Genomic DNA, 20,917 nt, shown 5'->3' on the forward strand with positions numbered 1-20,917 from the left:
TTTTAAGTTTTATGTATATAGATATATATATAATCAAAGAATTTCCAGAAATTGATATTTTAGGGTTATGCCGGAATTTTGTAAAATTGAGGTTTTTCACAATCTTGCTTTTTATTGTGAAATTATAGTTCAAATGAACTATTGACTATGTTTAAATGTGAATTACAGATTTTACTGGGTTATATTGATTTGAGGTTTTGTTGGTTGATTAATTTTGGAAATTTTATTTGATTAAGGATTGATATTTTGGAGAATTGAACACTTGTGAACTTGATTATGATCAAGTGAAGTATATACATATATACATATATGTTTTTAGTTTCAATCTATATATATATATATATGGAATCAAATGTTTGGTATCCATGGAGAGTAGTCCGGTATGGTGGATTTAATTTTAAAGACCATATTTAGTGAGAAATATGGCCTGTGTACACAGTCTGAAGACCTATTGGGTATGGCAGAGAAGTGTTGGGTAAGACCATATGGGATAGGCAATGTTAAGAGACGTCTCGTATATGTTGTGAATTGTGATTTGAATTATAAGGGGATGAACTCAAGAATGGATACAAGATTATATATTAATATATACCAATATCTAGATATAAATTCTAGAAATTTAGACACGGACGTGACATGGTGTGGTGCCTGACATTGTAAATCCCATTACACTGTACTGTGATAACAATGGAGCTATTGCGCAAGCAAAGGAACCACGGTCTCATAATGCATCCAAGCATTACCTGAAGCGATACCACATTGTAAGAGAAATTGTGGCAAGAGGAGATGTGAGAATAGAAAGAGTACCTACTGAGGACAACGTTGCAGATCCGTTGACAAAGCCCTTAACCCAGAAAGTACATGATCGTCATCTAACTTCTACTGGGATAAGTTGTAGAAACAATTGGCTTTAGTCCAAGTGGGAGTATGTTGGGGTTTTAGTCCTATAGACAATTGTTGTAGGATACAAACTTAATGTAAATGAAGTGTTCTTTATATCATTTGTTTTAATGAGATATGGTTTCATAACTATATAAAGGCAATCCCTTTTAAGAACTAAATAAAGTCTAATAAAAGGAAATCCGTAAGTTTGTTTAAAGTGATTATAAAGTGTTCATACAAGCATGAAGTGAGACGAAACTTTATAATAAACTAATAAACTTAAAACCACCCCAAGTCAAGTAATATGTTTAGGATTGACATATCACTGCTAAGACTTGCATGTAACAATGTCTTCTGTCGCGACAGAAAGCTGATCTCACAAGCTTCATATATACAAATATCTGGACAGTTACATGGATCCAATGAAAAGGAGTTCATTAGGATTGGGGACCCGAATTGAGATAACAAGATGGGTAGATTCATCCTTGTCACCTGTTTATCTCATTGGTATTAATAAGTATAAGTAATCCTCAGACTCAAAAGAATGTTAGTAATTCTGGATTACGGAATGTGACGCTTTGATCCTATTGTAACACGATCCTTAACAGAGATGACTCTGGGGTGTGAACGACAGACGTTGGGTATCACAGGAAGTAATTGCAGGATAGTTATACATTGGATTGAGCATTTATCACTCCCGATAAATGGGAGATATGTCCATGGATCGCTTGTGGAAGATTTGACTCTAAATCCTTGCAAGGTGATAGCTTAAGATTGAAATACAGATTTCTCTTAACCTATCTAATTGGAGTTGACTCGGCCTGTACAAGTAAAACGAACGTCTCGCTATATGTGACTTGACATTATCCATAGTCATAAGATTCAGTTCAAGGATGTAGTTGATAAAGGATCGAATTATACTGTAACTAATAAGGCAAGGTCAACGACAGAATCAACCTGTCTTCTTATAGCTCTAGGGGAAGGTTTCAGATTTGCCAATCACATTTTGCGTACTCATTCCGTTATGCAAAGATTAAATATAATTCTGTGAAAATTAATTTAATAGTTGCATACGGCTAGAAGCAATAAGAACCTAATGGGTCACACATAAGACTTGAAACCCAAAAGGGAAACATATGTTAATTAATTGATGGAAGCCCAACTGAGCCTAATAAGGCCCAGTTAATAAGGGGGGCGATTTTATGTATATAAAATACATAAATAATTAATTTGATTTTATCAATTCTAATTAGATTAGGATTATGAATTAAATTAATTAAAGGATGAATAAGTTAGGAGTTTTTATTAGATTATATTACTCCTATTATTATCCTATAAGGTTACTAATATTATCTTTATATTTAAGATATAATTATAGATAATAAATAAGAATTATATTCCGAATTAAATTATTATTCAGTAACCTAATTCTATCTAACTAGGGTTTAGATACAAGAGGGTATAAATACCCCCTTATATGCAATTTTTGAAATTGACAAGTAAACCGGGAGAGAGAAATTTCGACCCACACACTAAAGGACGAGATTATCCACCGCTTCCTTCCGTTCAATTGATTTCATCTCTTTTCTCTTTATCCTTGATCTTGTGTTGATTAATTAGAGACAATCTATTTTGGTTGTTATAAACGGTTGAATTCTAACTTGATCTTCAATTGTTTTGTTTTGTGCTCGGGAACTCGAAGTAAGAGTTGTGGGCACTTCGTTTGCAACGGTAGATAGAACTTCTGAAAGGTATTTCTTTTATCCCTCTTTATATGAAATAACGATTAACGGATCTTGGGTTAATGGAAATAGGCTAAAAATTTTATATTTCCGCTGCTATACGTTTGCCTATTTTCCTCTAGTACATACACCAGGACTTTGGCCTTGACAGATTCATGCACTCCTTTGTCTTTCGAAATCCAACGACAACCAATGCCTAAAGGTTTTCGCATACCCACTTTCAATCAGCATGGGGGTGTTAGGGATCCAATAAATCACGTCAAAAAATTTCGAAGGATCATGGAAGCAACAACAACTATCGATGCACTTCTCTATCATCTTTTCCCCACAACTCTAAAAGATTCAGTAGCCTTCTAGTACGAGTAGCTCCTCCCTGGTTGTATTCACAATTTCAATCAAATGGCAACATCTTTTTGTGGATCACTTCATAACCTCCATTGCAGAAGGAAAAACAATGCAAGACTTAAATCAAATGGTCTAACCCGAATGGGAAGCTTTGGCCTGATTCATTGAAAGTTCTCAAGCTTTGGTCATTCGATAAAAAATACAAAGAAGAATTAAGAAAAAAAATAAGAAGATTGATGGGCGCAGCCTAAGGGGTTATAAACATGATAGCTTGAGGATCATGGTCTAATAGGAAGCGGGGAGAAGTTGCCAGCTTAGAAAAAGCAAAAGAGATAAGGTCTGACTTCTACTTTGGCAACTTGAAAAATGAACAAGACGAATGGCATGACGATGCTCTAGTAATAGAGATGATGATAGCATACTTAGAAGTCTAAAGGGTCTTTATTGATACAAGCAGTTCAGTTAACATTATCACAAAGAAGGTATTCAAAAACCTTTCTATTAGGGCGAATCAATTAACACCAAATATGGCTCCCTTAATAGGGATTACTGGACATATAGTGCCGCTCATGGGTATTGTTCACTTAGAAGTAGAAATAGGAGACTCTAGACCAAAGTGGAGAAGCATAGCACAATTCCTTATGGTAGACACCTGTTAAGCGATTTCCGCAAGTGCACGGTATACGCTTGTAGTAATAAAAGATATCGATCCCACAGGGAACGTTTTTTAACAAAAACTTATTTTGAATTGGTTAAATATACTTTTAAGATTTATAATATGGAAAATCGTTAAATCGGATTTGGTTTTGAAATTGCTAGAATGAGAATTAGATTAGAGTATAAAGATGTTAGAAAATACTTCTAATTTAGGAATGAATTTACAAAACAGGATTGTTTAGTTCTTTAGAAAAGTTAACAAATGTATTCGTTTGCATTAAGCAAAGAAAACAACTTTAAACTTTGTATAAATTATAACGATGAAATAAATGACGGAACCTCTAATTTTTAGGCTTTGAACTGTAGTTAATCCTCCTACGGTCGGGTTAGATCGCTACCTTAACCAAATTAAAACTCTACCGAGATAATAATTTGTCTAAGTGTTCAACAAAGTTTCCTTGTAAAGATTTTGAATTAAACTACGTTTTAATGAAAACACCGGCAATCCACTTCGGATCCTTTACCAAAGTGCTGCATGAAAATCTATCGAATAGAATGGACTTTATTAGATGAAATATAAATTGATACAAGTTTACAAAGAACAATGAGCATGAAAACATTCAACGGCGTGCAAGTGAACGGGTTGTCAATCCTTTCCTTGGGTTTCGTTAGAGTTTGTCAGGCTTAGGGGCGGATTCTCTACTCAATCTTCTCGCTGAATCTTCGGAATAGAGACTGGTCTATCTACTACCAAAATGTAAACTAATATGAACAAATCTAAACGCTACTGTGTTTGTTATTATTGAATAAACAATGTGTGTACATCATATTGCTTTTTACAGAAGTGAAATCTAAATTCTGAATCACTTGACTCGGAATTTCTGCACTTATTCTATACTAATCTCTTTCTTCTATATCTCTCATTATTTTCAACTCTCAAATCAATACTTTATTTATAGATGTTGAAGAGTCGTGGTTGAAGTGTCGTGTCCGTTGTGAAGGATCGTATCCGTTGTGAAGGGATGTCTTTATCCACCCGAACGAACGCGTTTCTTTGAATTAAACATGTGTTCATTGTACTTGGAGGAATTTCTGCACTTACCGAGAATGGCAATTCTCGGCCGAGAATGGGGGAGCATTTATTTGGTCTTCGAACGAAGGGAAGGAGCTGTTGAAAAACGCGTGTCGCGACCGAGAATTTGAGATTCTCGATCGCGGCTTTCATAAAATTCTCTACCGAGAATCCTGTTTCCTCAACCGAGAATGTGACATTTCTTCTGTTTCTGACCTCGTCTTTGTCCTCGTTTTGGTGTAATTGATCTTCGTCGTTTTTGACTCCTTTTGTAGGGTTTTTATTCTGTTTTTAAGCTCTTTTCGTTCCTATTTGGATTTTACCAAATATTTACGTACCTTGCAAGAAAGAAACATATTCAAAAGTAAAAGCATTCTAAACATGTATAAATAGCACAAATTCGTAGCAATATTGATGTAATTATTGATGATATTTTAGGTATATTTTGAGCTTAACAAATCTCCACACTTAATCTTTTGCTAGTCCCGAGCAAAATTTCACTGAATTTATTCTTTAACTAATCTTGTTATGAAAATAAAACATATATCTCTGTATTTTGTTTTTAAATTAGTTAAGCCGAAAAGACTAGCTTCGCATGGCAAATTTATACGCAAAACATCAAACTAACTTAGTATAAAGGCGATATATCATTCGTCTTGTATTTTCAATTTTGAATTGAAGTATTCGGGACGATATAAGCACGCATGTTATTGAGTCTTTCGTCTCAAGGCATTTCAAAGCGCAAAAGTTTCCTTTCCCAAACCTAAACTAATATATGAGATATATTAAATTTAAATAAGTACTTAGGATTAATTTATTTACTTAGTTACGCCCGAGATAAGGGTGGTCTTGATCGTAACCTTATACGTATTTTATTGCTTAGTGTTTGCTTAAGAGTTACCGACCATGCCATGGGTGGACGCAATCGTTACTTTAAACTTAAACACGCTTATTTTTTTGCTTAAACGTTCCTTCCATACCTCGATTGTGATAAGGGTGGTCGCAACCGTGGCCAAAAGTAAACGGTACTTAATTTTCTTCCCTTTCATACCTCGATTGTGATAAGGTTGGTCTCAATCGTGGCCGAAAGTTAAGAATTCAACTAATTGATTAATTAATATGAAATATAAAATTGAAATTGTAACTTGGGAAAAAGAAAGATAGCACATTCATCCTATATTGACTTAAAATTCAACATGTATTATGGCTAAAGTTTCCTTAAAAACTTCAATTGGTGTTAATGTAAGACGAAATCAAACCGAGCTAAAATTGTTAGTTCAATTTAATGCCTATAAACCTAATTTGAAAATTTTAAAATAAGATTTATTGATTCATGAATTTCATGATATAAAATAGAGATTGAATAAAGAATTTTTACTTAAATACATTCACTCGAGACAATTTTTACTTAAAATCGTATCGGAGATTTGTGAAAAATTTTAAAAATATTACCCGTATAGAAATATCATTTCTATTGGTAAAGATGACCTAAAAATAATAATCATATTAACTTATGATTAATTTATAAACATATGAAAATGTTAAGTTAATAAAAATAGTGTTTAAATAAATTGTGTTGCAAATATGTTGCATTTGCATAAAAATTATTCGTTGCATTTAGTATTTGTGCTAAAAACTAAAATGATATATGTATATCTCCTCTCACACTTAAATTGGACCATGTCCTCATTGGTGCAAAAATCGAGATATCATGAAAAATAAGCACTAAATAAAGCATACGAAATAAAGATAGAATAGTAGCAAATAAAAAGCATTCAACATAAAATTAAAAATTGTATGAAACATAAGAAAAAGAAATATTGTATCAAACTGAACAAGATAACAAGAAAAATAAAAGAGCCAACCTAAGCATTAGGCGGGGAATCCGGAGGTGTTGGTGAAGTCTCCACAGTTCGGCGACGGAAAAATGAAAGCATCCGATGCCGAGTAGACCTATGCTCGCGCCTCAAAGTATTGAGGTTGTCATTCATCACCATATTGTTCTCCACCAAATCATCAATTCCTAAATTCATTTGGCGATTATTGGAATTGATTTGGTCCAAAATCCTCCTCAAATCTACCGGATCATCCTCTTGAGGTGCTTGGGGTTGTGGTTGAACCGGCGGTGCATCTTCCTCACCTTCCGCCTCGCCTCCTCCTTCGGTACCTACAAATTGAGAACTTGAAGCTCCTCCACCCATAGTGCCACGAAGATGGGCAATGCGGGAAGCATATGTAATAAAAACAGGAGGGACCGAAGTAAGCAATAAGTGAGCCCGCTCAAGTGCCGAAATGTCCAAGATTGGAACATACCTTGGTAGGCGGACATGTCATAATCGGCCAATTCACCCCATGCTCCCAAAACAATAGCCGTGATAAAATTACCGAGAGGGACTTGAATGGTATGAGCCCTCGAAGCACGAAATAAATTGTCAAATAGCATTCCGATGCTATCAACCCTCAAACCCTTAAACAGACAATCCAAAACAAACAAATCCCGAACTTGAATCTTCGAACTCTCAACACGACCAAACAAGGAAAAACTCAAATATTTGTGAAAGAAGAACACACAATTGTCCTTAATCAACTTGCTTGAAGTGTTTTTGGAGTTAAAATAGTCTTGGTCCGAAAGAGTTTGCCAAATAGAGTCATTATCAAAATCCTTAGGCTTATCATAAAAATATCAGTAGTAGGGAAACCAAACATATTTTCCATAGCTTCATAATCAATGGTGTAAGTCACACCATTATTCCTAAAAGAAATTGATGTCTTCTTCTTGTTCATGGTCAAAGTGACCAAAAACTCCACCACGTATTCATGAATACGGGGAAAACGCATAGAAACGAATGCTTGCCAACCCAAAGCCTCAATAAAAGCCTCAATTCTAGTAGAGAAGTTCAATGCTCTTACCGAATCGAAGTCAATGAAGTGCATATCCATAAACTCTCGCTTGGAATTGGAAAAGTGAAGAAATCGAGCGGCTTCCTCCTTTGTTTCAATATCAAAATAGGCTCCGCAACGAATACGAAGGCGATTAGCTTCCGTAACCGGAGGTTTTTGACCAACACGCTTTTGTCTAGGCATGGTAATGGTGTTTAGGGTTTGTAAAGAAGAAGAAGAAGTGAAGAAAAGAGAGAAAAGAAAAGGATGAAGATGAAATGAAAGTTGTAAAATGAGGTAATGAATTGAGAAGAGATAAGAGAGGGTAAAGAATAATTGGGAAGAGGGAAAGTGATTTATGGGGAAGAGTTTAGAGTAGGGGATTGGATAAAAAGTGAGGTGATGTGAGGTTTGTGTAAGGGGTAGGTTTATATAGGGTGAAATAGGGAGATGTATAGGTAGAATAAGAATAGGAAGAGGCTTGAAATAGGGCAGAAATTCGGAATTAAATAAAGGTCGCGTGTCGCGACCGAGAATGCGGATCCGCGGTCGCGGCACGCGAATTTCAGATAACAAATCGCTCTGAATTCGGCCTTGTTTCGCTGGACTTACCGTGAATTTTAAATTCTCGGTAGAGAATTGGTCAAAAATGGCTGAATTGGTGCCTTTTGACTTGATTTGTGCAATTTTGTTGGTAATTTGTGTCCTGAACGTAATATAAACTGAACCTGCACTTAAAAACTAAAATAAATAGCATTAATTGCAAGGAAAACCAAAGGTTTATCCTTATTAATTGAAATTAGAGGGAAATAAATGGTATATGAAGAATTAATGAAACATTAATGCATATTTATGCATACAAGTTAAAAGAATCATATTAAGTGCATATTAAGTTCATATTAAATGCATATTAAATGCATGAATTGAATCAATTTAATAAAAGCTTAATGTATTAAACTCAATGAATTAAGTTTATGAAGTTGGATTATGTGTTGGATAATTATTAAGTGTATGAAATCATATTAGATTATTCTAATCATTATCATCGTCAAATAACTCATATATTGAACTATCAGAAAAGTAATAAATGAACTAAGATGAATAGAAAATTAGATTTATTAATTTAATCACATATGTACAAAAAATATAAAAATAAACAATTGAATTACAACAAAATAAGAAAATATTTACAAAACAAAATTGAAAAAAACTAAACTATTCTATATAATCATCCCTATCAAGCGGGATTTCTGTGGCCCTATAGTGGTCAATTTTTAACCGCACGAAAGCTTGACGTTCCGGTGCAGAAAGAAAATGCGGGCCTGCACGAAAGACACGTTTTACGAGTCCTTCAAACTCTAAAAACGCATAGTCTATCGTCGGAAAGAATTCATCATCACTCCAGGGAACATCAATGGTACCCTTGGTACCGAGAATTATTCCACAGATTATATTGCCGAATCCAATCTTTTTATCCTTGGATCGAGAAGCGGCGACAAGACCCTCCATCAGAATTTTTGAAGAATCAACTGTATTTCCTTGGAATATATCTCCAAGAACATATAAATCGGTGTCACGGACCACACTACTAAATGTGCGACCGAACAAACTGTGACACAAGAATTTGTGTAAATACAGCATGGAGTTGGAGTGAAAGGAATGATTGTAGGCGAGTCTAGGATTGAAACGCCAAAAACCAGTAAGCATTCTCCAAATGTCTGTGGATGTCATGTCTTTGCCAGGATGACGTTTGATTGTATCCCTCGGGGGAAAACCAAACCAGGCCTGCAACTCTGGATAGCCAAAAGTAAAGATTTCGCCATCTCGACGAAAACTAAGACGGACTCGTCGTTTGTTAATGAAACGAACGGTACAGAAAAATTCCAGAATCCAATCGCCAATGATTGGAAATCGCATTTTGGCGAATTTTGTCCACCCTAAGCGTTCCAAATAGCGACTCATGTCATCGCTTATTCCAAGTTGATCATTCAAGAAGTCATCCATATATAACATTCCAACAAAGAATGTATAACGAAGCCTCCAGTAGCGCCTTCCTTCATCGTGATTGAAAATAGGAAAGGGCGCACCGTATCGTTTGGATAAGTCTGGACGTTTGTTGCTTGAAGCAGCATTTTTCTTTGAGGTTTTGTGTTTAGTAGGCATGGTAAAGAACTAAAGAAACAATGTGTCTGTAACTTAGTGAAAAATGGTTTTTGAAGAAAATCAGAAAATTGATCTGACAAAGATGAAAAGAAAGTAACAGAACCATGATCCTCTAGGACTTATTTATAAGATTTTAGGATGAAACGAGGTGTTGTTTTTGATGCGAAAAGGCATAAAATTATACCTTTCTGAATTGAAGAAACTTAATTTTTCGTTTATGAAAGGGTTTGTCTACAGGTTGAAGATGATGCAGGTCTGATGGTGCATAAACAGCGCGTGTCGCGACCGAGAATTCCAAATTCTCGGTCGCGACACGCTGATTTCCCTGCGGAAATCAGGCGTCGAAACCTATTTTTCGATTCTCGGTCGAGAATTAAATATTCTCGGTAAGTTCAGAAAAAACCTAACCTATTTGGATAATTTTGAAAAGGAGAATTCTCGACCGAGAATTCCAAATTCTCGGCAGAGAATCGCCTGAAACTTCAAATTCGAACTAATCACCTAAAATCAAATGTAAAATCATGAAATAAATATATTTTATGCATATAAATCATAATATAAAGTCATATAATCATAAAAATGGCATGTGTAAAACAAAATTTTTTAATAATTAATTAATTAAGAATAAAAAAATGGAAATGAACAAAAATTTAAAAGAAAATAAAACAAAATAAACTGTGTTAGAAAAGCGAAATGAATTATACTTCAGATAATTTTGTTACGAACTCAATTCCTATATTCGAAACATTTTCGTAATAAATTTTGCATCGATTACCATTAACTTTGAAACGAACTCTGTTAGGTCCTTCAAGTTCTAAAGAACCATAATCGAATGTTTTGACGACTAAATATGGTCCTATCCGTCTGGACTTAAGTTTACCTGGAAATAAACGAAGTCGTGAATTAAATAACAGCACCTTATCCCCAATTTTAAAGTGTTTGACTTTAATCTTGGCATCGTGCCATTTTTTCACTTTTTCTTTATATATCTTCGCATTTTCGTAAGATAGATGACGTAACTCATCTAACTCATTTAAATTGAGCAAACGTTTTTTACCTGCTTGGTGCAAATTAAAGTTAAGTTCCCTAATAGCCCAATAGGCTTTATGCTCTAATTCAACTGGTAAATGACATGCTTTCCCATACACTAATCGGTATGGAGTCATTCCTATTGGTGTTTTAAATGCAGTACGGTATGCCCATAACGCATTATTGAGTTTACAAGACCAATCTTTTCTTGAAGATGAAACTGTTTTCTCTAGAATCCATTTGAGTTCTCTATTTGATATCGCCGCCTGACCATTTGACTGATGATGGTACGGCGTTGACACGCGGTGGCGTACTCCATATTTTTTCATAAGTATATCAAAACTTCGGTTTATAAAATGGGTACCTCCATCACTAACGATGACTCTAGGACATCCAAATCTACAAAATATATCATCAAGAAAACTAACAACTACTTTAGAATCGTTTGTCGGGGTTGCAATTGCTTCAACCCACTTTGAAACATAATCAACGGCGACTAATATGTAAGTTTTACCATTAGAAGGAGGAAAAGGTCCCATGAAATCTATTCCCCACATGTCGAAGACTTCAACTTCTAACATGGTTGTGAGGGGCATCTCATCTTTCCTTCCTAAATTTCCTGTTCTTTGGCACTTATCACAACGAGTAATAAATGAACGGACGTCTTTAAACATCGTAGGCCAAAAGAAACCACATTCAAATATTCTAGCTACTGTCTTACTAACTCCATTATGTCCTCCATAAGAGCTAGAATGGCATTCTGACATTATGGATTCATATTCATTTTCATTAACGCATCTCCTAATTATCATGTCACCACAAGTTCTGAACAAGAAAGGATCTTCCCAAAAATACTGTTTAATGTCAAAAAAGAATTTCTTCTTTTGTTGGAAAGTTAATCCTTCCGGAACAATATTGGCTGCAAGATAGTTTGCGAAATCTGCGTACCATGGTGACATGACACTTTCAATTTGATAGAGATATTCATCGGAGAAATCATCTCGTATACCGTTAGTTTCACCTATAGGACCGTTTTCATCTTCGAGCCTTGATAGATGATCGGCGATAAGGTTTTCGACTCCCTTTTTGTCTTTAATTTCTATATCAAATTCTTGTAATAATAAAACCCATCTAATTAGACGTGGTTTAGCATCCTTTTTAGCAAATAAATACCTTAAAGCTGCATGATCAGTATAAATAATAACTTTCTAACCTAACAGGTATGACCTAAACTTATCACAAGCAAAAACTACAGCTAACATTTCCTTCTCGATCGTAGTGTAATTTAATTGTGCATCGGACAGTGTGTGACTTGCATAATAAATGACATGCAGTTTCTTATCCTTCCTTTGACCTAAAACACATCCGACAGCTAAGTCACTTGCATCACACATAATTTCAAAAGGTAAATCCCAATCGGGTTTAGCAATAATAGGTGCACTGACTAGAGCTGTTTTCAACTTTTCGAAAGCTTTAACGCAATCTTCATTAAAATCAAAGGTTGAATCTTTCATGAGTAAATTAGTAAGTGGTTTGGAAATTACAGAGAAATTCTTAATAAATCTCCTGTAAAAACCTGCATGTCCGAAAAATGACCTTACTCCCTTAACAGTAGTTGGAGGGGGTAATTTTTCTATTACAGAAGTTTTTGCTCTATCCACTTCTAATCCTTTTTCAGATATTTTATGACCTAAAACAATTCCTTCATCAACCATGAAATGACATTTTTCCCAGTTTAATACTAAATTTGTTTCTTCACACCTAGACAAAACTTTATCCAAGTTTTGTAGGCATGAATCGAAAGAATCTCCATAAACTGAAAAATCATCCATAAAAACTTCCATGATATCTTCAATGAAACCATTAAAAATTGCAGTCATACAACGTTGAAATGTTGCAGATGCGTTACATAGACCAAAGGGCATCCTTCTATATGCAAATATTCCGTAAGGACATGTGAAGGTTGTTTTATCTTGGTCATCCGGGTAAATATATATTTGAAAGAATCCGGAGTAACCGTCTAGAAAACAATAGAAAGCATGACCAGCTATCCTTTCGATCATTTGATCAATGAAAGGAAGAGGAAAATGGTCTTTCCTAGTTGCTTTATTAAGGTTCCTATAATCTATACAAACCCTCCAATCGGTGGTGGTTCGTGTAGGTATTAATTCCCCTCGTCATTCCTTACAACTGTTATGCCTCCCTTTTTAGGTACACAATGGATTGGACTAACCCATTCACTATCCGAAATAGGATAAATGATTCCATTGTCAAGAAGTTTAGTAATCTCATTTTTTACTACTTCTTTCATATTCGGATTTAGGCGTCTTTGTCTATCCGCTTTAGGCGGCTTATCTTCTTCTAAGTGAATCCTGTGCATTACAATACTAGGATTAATACCTTTTAAGTCTGAAATTTGCCAACCCAAACTTTCTATCCTATTTCTAACAACTTCTTTCAATTTCTCTTCTTGAACCTGTGTTAATTTGTTAGAGATAATTATAGATAGAGAATCGCCTTCGCCTAAGAAAGCGTACCTCAAATGACTTGGTAATTCCTTAAGTTCTAATTTAGGTGGAACTATAATTGAAGGCGGAACTGGTCCATCTTCTCGAATCAAAGGCTCTGGGTCCTTATCTTCTAATTCCTCACTCATTATAGGTTCTATTATTTCTTCTTTTTGAATAATGTCATTAACACATTCTTCAACTAAATCAAGTTTCATACAAGCGAAATCCTCCATAGGATATTTCATCGCTTGGTTCATATCAAACTCGATCTTATCGTCTCCTATTCGTAAAACTACTTTCCCTTCCGACACATCAACTAGAGCACGTCCCGTGTTCATGAACGGTCTACCAAAGATTAGCGGACAATTAACGTCATATGCAAAATCTAATATAACGAAATCGGTAGGAAAAATAAATTTATCAACTTTAACTAAAACATCCTCAATTATACCATATGGTTTTTTATTGGTTTGATCCGCTAATTGCAAAACCATATTGGTACGTTTGATATCTTCTTCTAAGCCTAACTTATTAAAAATTGATAATGGCATCAAGTTTATGCTTGCTCCTAAATCACAAAGACAACTTGAGAATTCAATATCTCCCAATTTACACGGAATGGTAAAACATCCGGGATCTTTGAGTTTGGTGGGCAAATTACTTGACACAATTGAACTACAATCTTCGGTTAGTGAAATGGATGAAATTCCTTCCAAACTGATTTTCTTTGAAATTAAATCTTTGAGGAATTTACCATAATTGGGAATTTGCGTAATCGCATCCATAAACATCAAATTAATATGCAAATTTTTAAGTTTGTCTAAAAATATTAAAAGTTGTTTGTCATAGTCCTTATTGCGGACTTTGTGTGGAAAAGGTGGTTTGGGTACAAAAGTTTTTGTACTAGAGTCAATTTGTGCATCTTTTTGATTTAATGTATCTTCTTTGGACTTTGGTAAATCAGTTCCTGGTAAAGTTGAATTTCCGGGCATTTCCGGACCTAAGTAATTTTTCCCTGAACGAAGAGTGATAGCCTTTACATGCTCTTTCGGATTTTCTTCCGTATGGCTGGGAAGACTTCCCTCTTTGCGGGATGGAATTGATTTAGCGAGTTGTCCAATTTGAACCTCCAAATTATGGATGCTAGATGATTGGTTTTTAATAAGCTGATCGAATTTATTCTCGATCCGTTTAAAACCATCGTCGTGATTACTTATTTTTCCGCTCATAGCATCAATAAATTTGTCGATTTTAAAAGACAAAGTGCTAATCTTATCTCTTGATTGATTTTGATAATTAGTGGTACGATTTTGATTAGCATTAGCATTATTATTATTATCTCTCCAGTTAAAGTTAGGATGATTTCTCCATCCAGGATTATACGTATTGGAATAAGGGTTATTAGTTTGATTTTGCCCTTGGACAAAATTTACCTGTTCAATTTCGCTCATAACTTCATAATCCACATCCGTTTGGATTTGCTGACCATTAGGATCACACGGTGCCATAAACCTATCAATTTTGTGCGATAAGGCAGAAAATTGGGCTTGCAACATCGCAACTAGATCAAGATTCACTATACCTTTAACTGACGATGTAGTTGAGGATGATGGTTTCGCCATTGGTACGTGTCCACGCTCCGCGGGCCACATACTGCTGTTGATTGCCATTTCCTCCAAAAGTTCTCTTGCTTGGGCCGATGTTTTCTTCATGAATAACCCTCCAGACATAGCATCCAATGAACCTCTAGTTGTAGGATTTAGTCCATTATAAAATGTTTGCATTAAAAGTTCAGCGGGCAATTGGTGGTGTGGGCATAAACGTTGAAGTTCTTTAAAACGTTCCCAAGCCTCATAAAGAGTTTCATTATCATTTTGAGAAAAAGATGTTAACTCTTTAATGACTCTTGCGGTTTTTGCTAAAGGAAATTTTTTTGATAAAAATGCTTGGGCTAATTGCTCCCAAGTTTCAAATGTAGCGGCTGGCATAGAAGTCAACCATTCTTTGGCTCGATCCTTCAAAGTAAAAGGAAAAATGCAAAGTTTGATTGCTTCCGCAGTCACATCTGTTATTTTAAAAGTGTCACAAATTTCTAAGAAATTTGTCAAATGGGTGTTAGGATTTTCGTTAGGTAACCCGTAAAATGTTACGTTATTTTGTAACATATTAAGCAATGTTGGCTTAATCTCAAATTGATTTGCATTTATTTGGGGTCTAACTATACTGTTTGTTACACCGGCCACTCCTGGCTTAGCATAATCCATAAGCATAGCCATAACTTCTGGCTCAGTAATTCTAGTTTTTATTGGAGTCTTGTTTTTGTTTTTGTTTTTCTTGTTCTTTTTAAGAGTCTTTTCAATTTCTGGGTCTAGCGGTTTTGGTGGAATGCCTGAACTTCGAGAACTGCGCATGAACTTGAAATTTCGCACGAACCGAAACTACCTTCAAAACAGAATTTGAAAAAATAAATATGTTAGTAATTTGAAATAAATAAAATATAAAAGTTTGAATAAGTATAAATAAACCTAGATTCGAAATAAAATACACAAAATCTAAATTTTTGTCAAAAATTTTGGCGTTCCCCGGCAACGGCGCCAAAAACTTGTTAAGCGATTTCCGCAAGTGCACGGTATACGCTTGTAGTAATAAAAGATATCGATCCCACAGGGAAAGTTTTTTAACAAAAACTTATTTTGAATTGGTTAAATATACTTTTAAGATTTATAATATGGAAAATCGTTAAATCGGATTTGGTTTTGAAATTGCTAGAATGAGAATTAGATTAGAGTATAAAGATGTTAGAAAATACTTCTGATTTAGGAATGAATTTACAAAACAGGATTGTTTAGTTCTTTAGAAAAGTAAACAAATGTATTCGTTTGCATTAAGCAAAGAAAACAACTTTAAACTTTGTATAAATTATAACGATGAAATAAATGACGGAACCTCTAATTTTTAGGCTTTGAACTGTAGTCAATCCTCCTACGGTCGGGTTAGATCGCTACCTTAACCAAATTAAAACTCTACCGAGATAATAATTTGTCTAAGTGTTCAACAAAGTTTCCTTGTAAAGATTTTGAATTAAACTACGTTTTAATGAAAACACCGGCAATCCACTTCGGATCCTTTACCAAAGTGCTGCATGAAAATCTATCGAATAGAACGGACTTTATTAGATGAAATATAAATTGATACAAGTTTACAGAGAACAAGGAGCATGAAAACATTCAACGGCGTGCAAGTGAACGGGTTGTCAATCCTTTCCTTGGGTTTCGTTAGAGTTTGTCAGGCTCAGGGGCGGATTCTCTACTCAATCTTCTCGCTGAATCTTCGGAATAGAGACTAGTCTGTCTACTACCAAAATGTAAACTAATATGAACAAATCTAAACGCTACTGTGTTTGTTATTATTGAATAAACAATGTGTGTACATCATATTGCTTTTTACAGAAGTGAAATTTAAATTCTGAATCACTTGACTCGGAATTTCTGCACTTATTCTATACTAATCTCTTTCTTCTATATCTCTCATTATTTTCAACTCTCAAATCAATACTTTATTTATAGATGTTGAAGAGTCGTGGTTGAAGTGTCGTGTCCGTTATGAAGGATCGTATCCGTTGTGAAGGGGCGTCTTTATCCACCCGAATGAACGCGTTTCTTTGAATTAAACATGTGTTCATTGTACTTGGAGGAATTTCTGCACTTACCGAGAATGGCAATTCTCGGCCGAGAATGGGGGAGCATTTATTTGGTCTTCGAACGAAGGGAAGGAGCTACTGAAAAATGCGTGTCGCGACCGAGAATTTGAGATTCTCGGTCGCGGCTTTCATAAAATTCTCTACCGAGAATCCTATTTCCTCAACCGAGAATGTGACATTTCTTCTGTTTCTGACCTTGTCTTTGTCCTCGTTTTGGTGTAATTGATCTTCGTCATTTTTTACTCCTTTTGTAGGGTTTTTATTCTGTTTTTAAGCTCTTTTCGTTCCTATTTGGATTTTACCAAATATTTACGTACCTTGCAAGAAAGAAACATATTCGAAAGTAAAAGCATTCTAAACAGGTATAAATAGCACAAATTCGTAGCAATATTGATGTAATTATTGATGATATTTTAGGTATATTTTGGGCTTAACAACACCATTTTTCCTTATAATGTTATCATAGGAAGGCCACTCCCATCCAGTTCAGTGGGAGCATTATCTATCCGACACTTATCCTGAAAGATTCTAATAGAGGAAGGCATGGCTATTGCTCAAGGAAATCGGTTGGTAGCTCACCAAACATATATGGTATCTTTGAACATGAAACCACAGATAGAAGATGAACAAGAAAAATAGAGACAATGAGTCAAACACGTAAGCTCCTTAGAGACTGTTTAGCAGAAGGCAAAGTTGTCCTAGTAGTAGTCGAAATAGTCAAAGAAGGCGTTACCAAATGTCTAAAAGAAAACATCTCTGCATTCACCTGGTGCCCAACGAACATGACGGGCATATCACCGAAGGTCGTGATGCATTCACTAAACATTGACGCCTCGTCAAAAGAAAATAAACCATGGTCCAGAAAAGCAAAAGATAATTAACATAGAAATTAAAAGGAATCTCGGAGCTTAATGCTTTTAAATATGAGTTTATCACTAAGAGATTTGGATTTACTTGTATTTAAATGGTTTTTTCTAGATTTAGAGACAAACATGGAAAAATACTCTTGTCGGGATATAACCAAACCCACGAAGTAAAATGAAATCCATAGGATCCCAAACAGCCTAACTTTAATCATTGTTTTCTATCCTAATTGTTCTATAGTGGTTGCTGACCTTAGTTAGATTAAGTTAATTAGGGTTAGCTTAATATTTTTCTTTTCAAGCCAACTATTACCCTCACTGAATAACTTTGACAACCATTAGGATAAAAAAGCCTTTGTTCGCTTCCTCGTGGATCGATATTCGGATTTAAAGTCCACTTTATTACTTGAGCGACTTGTGCACTTATTAATGTGTTAGAAATAACGCAACATTTTCCAAAGGAATTTCATTCAGGGGAGAAACCATATTATTGATATACTTTGGATTATACAATATCATATGCAAATTACTATTATCTTGAAATTCCACTTCCACATGCTTCTAATCGTGGTGTAATGTTCTACCTTTTCCATATCGTAAGACTTCTAGACTGCGTTGGTCAAGTTGTCTACTTGATCATCATAGGAAACATTAGCTTCCTTGTTGGCCTTCGAATCATCTTGATTTTTGTTACCCGGAGCCACATTTGGCTTGTAGTGGGCAGCATAATGTCCTTCAGATTTACAAGTATAACAAAGGTCCAAGATATTTTCACATTCTATAAATTAATTGTATCAACCCTGATAGAGCTTTGAGTTTTCCTCAAAAGATCAATATCAACTAACACTCTTACAAAGTGTCTCAATTCCCTTTAATAATGTTACTATCAAAGCAAGGTGAAATACCCACCGATTGAGCAATATCCGCTATGAATCTCTTATCCTAAAATTCCCATAGTATGTTGTAAAACCAAACTCATACCTGCACAGATGTTGACTTATGAGTACTGGGATCACAACATGGCATCCAAGCAGAAAAATGCATAATGTCAGACTTAAGTTTCGATTCTCTATGCCCCTAGGTGGATTCCAAAGGATCCTTATTTGGCATTGTTATGTGCTTAAACACTTGATAACTAGTGGAGAATTTTCGATTGTCTTCCGTCCCTGTGGGGGCGTCGTTGGGTTCGACGGGGGGAAGCTCCAATGCCAAAGTCAGTATAGAGGAACAAGAGAGCAAACTGAATTGACAAAGGGTAAGTAAAAGTGTACCTTGATAGCTTGGAGATGCAAGCTATATATAGTCATGAAGTTGTAACTTTCAGTAACTAAAAAGTCTCCATTAATGCTCCATTAATGGCGGTTACTGGTTTCCTTTAAGCATGGCGGTTTAGCTTATTGATAGCTTATTAATGGTCTTTATTGCGGGATCGGTTCAGCTGTTTTAACAGCGGATTGAATGATAATAGAGATTCGCCTAATAGGTTCGCCCACGGATCTCTAGTGGTGAGGTGTTGGTGATCCGCCTGTCGGATCTCTTTGCTCAATGCGCCGTGATACTCCAGTATCAGGTGATCTATATGGCGTTTCTAGGTGAATATCCTTTTTGGTCCTTGGGATAATATCTCAATGTTATCAGGAGCCCCCCTAAAGTTCCTTTAAAGTCCTTTAGGGCTTTGGAGCTTCTTCGCGCGCCGTCATGATTACTTGCATTTATGGTTGCTCTGTTCAATGCCAACCAATGGGTGACACGTGGTATGGACGCGCCGCTCGAGGAAAGAGAAAACGTCTTCGTCTTTCCTCTCTTTCTCTTCCTTCCTCATTTGTTCTTCTCTTCCATTTTTCTTTACGCCTACTTTGCCCATAGCCTTTTCCCGGAGTTTCAGAGTTCTCCAAGCTTTTACTTTCATGTAAGTTTTGCTATTGTTCGTTTTGTCTAAATGGGCTGTTTGCATTTGATAGTTATATACCCGTTTGCGTGCCATGGAGGCCGAGCTCCTTCAAGGTGTGGCGGATAAGGCCACTATAGAAAAGTTGGAGAAAGACGTTGCTGATGCTAACGCGAATGCCGCGTCGGCCATTGCCCTCAAGGATGCTGAGATCCATAAGCTGAAGGACAAGATCGACACAGATGCCAAGGAGCATGAGGATGCTTTGGCGGATGCTGAATTCGTAGCAGGTGAACAGGCTTTCTTTTACGGCGAGTGGCTCACGGCGTATGTCCAGCTAGCGCATCCCGAGATTGAATTCACTCATCCAGAGTTCACCGTTCCCGATCCGGATGTTGTCTCCAAGTATCGTAAGATCCCAGACGTCAAGGACTACATCCGTGATCAAGTTCGGAAATGGATGAAGGGACCCGCCGAAGAAAGCAAACCTCTTGCCAACCTTGAACCTGTGGTCCTTGATGCAATGCCCTTGAAGACAGGTGATCAGAGTGAGGAGCCAGCCACCAATAGCACTATTCCCCTTGGAGGAATTATCTCTGTTGAGCAGGAAGCCCCCTTGGCGGGCGTATCTGGTGTGGGAGAGAAGGAAGCCCCTTTGGAGGGCGTATCAGGGGAAACAAATATTAAGGAGGATGCTCCTCTTTAAGTACAGTTTGTTTTAACCCTTGCTATCTATTTATTTTAGTTTTATGTTTGCATAAGTAAATTTATAGGATAGGTTTTGAAGTAGGTGGCCAGCCATACTCCATTATGCGAACCTTTGTGAAGGTTTGAAGCTGTTTTATTCCTTTAGAGGAAGTTAAGCTGCCTTAGGGATCGTCTTGCTACCTATCTTTGAGGTGAAGCGATCCGCCTTTAGGACTTGTGAACCCCTTCTTTGGGAAGGACGTAAGAGAGTGTAAAATCTCGCGTCCGAGAAATGTTTTAACTCTATCTCTAATGGTGATCAAGGATTGATTTGCCCATGAGATTAATCTCCTATCTTTGAGGAGAAAAAGTAGTTATGTGATAGCAGTACGTTTTGCTGTGGGAAGCATTGGGTGCCCCCCTTCTTTATTTGGAGATGAAGACGAAACTTCATTGATGAAGAAGAGGCTTCATTATTTGGAGATGAAGACGAGACTTC

The 20,917-nt window shown here is 35.9% G+C and overlaps 1 non-coding gene across 1 annotated transcript; it reads left to right on the forward strand.

The window, feature by feature from the left end:
- The first annotated feature begins 15,080 nt into the window (after positions 1-15,080).
- LOC136231485 (small nucleolar RNA R71) lies at positions 15,081-15,187 on the forward strand. The gene has a single exon (XR_010689864.1). It is a non-coding gene; the product is annotated as a small nucleolar RNA R71 (small nucleolar RNA).
- Positions 15,188-20,917: the final 5,730 nt, after the last annotated feature.

This window comes from Euphorbia lathyris, chromosome 5 (genome assembly GCF_963576675.1).
Source record: "Euphorbia lathyris chromosome 5, ddEupLath1.1, whole genome shotgun sequence".
Classification (NCBI taxonomy): Eukaryota; Viridiplantae; Streptophyta; class Magnoliopsida; order Malpighiales; family Euphorbiaceae; genus Euphorbia; species Euphorbia lathyris.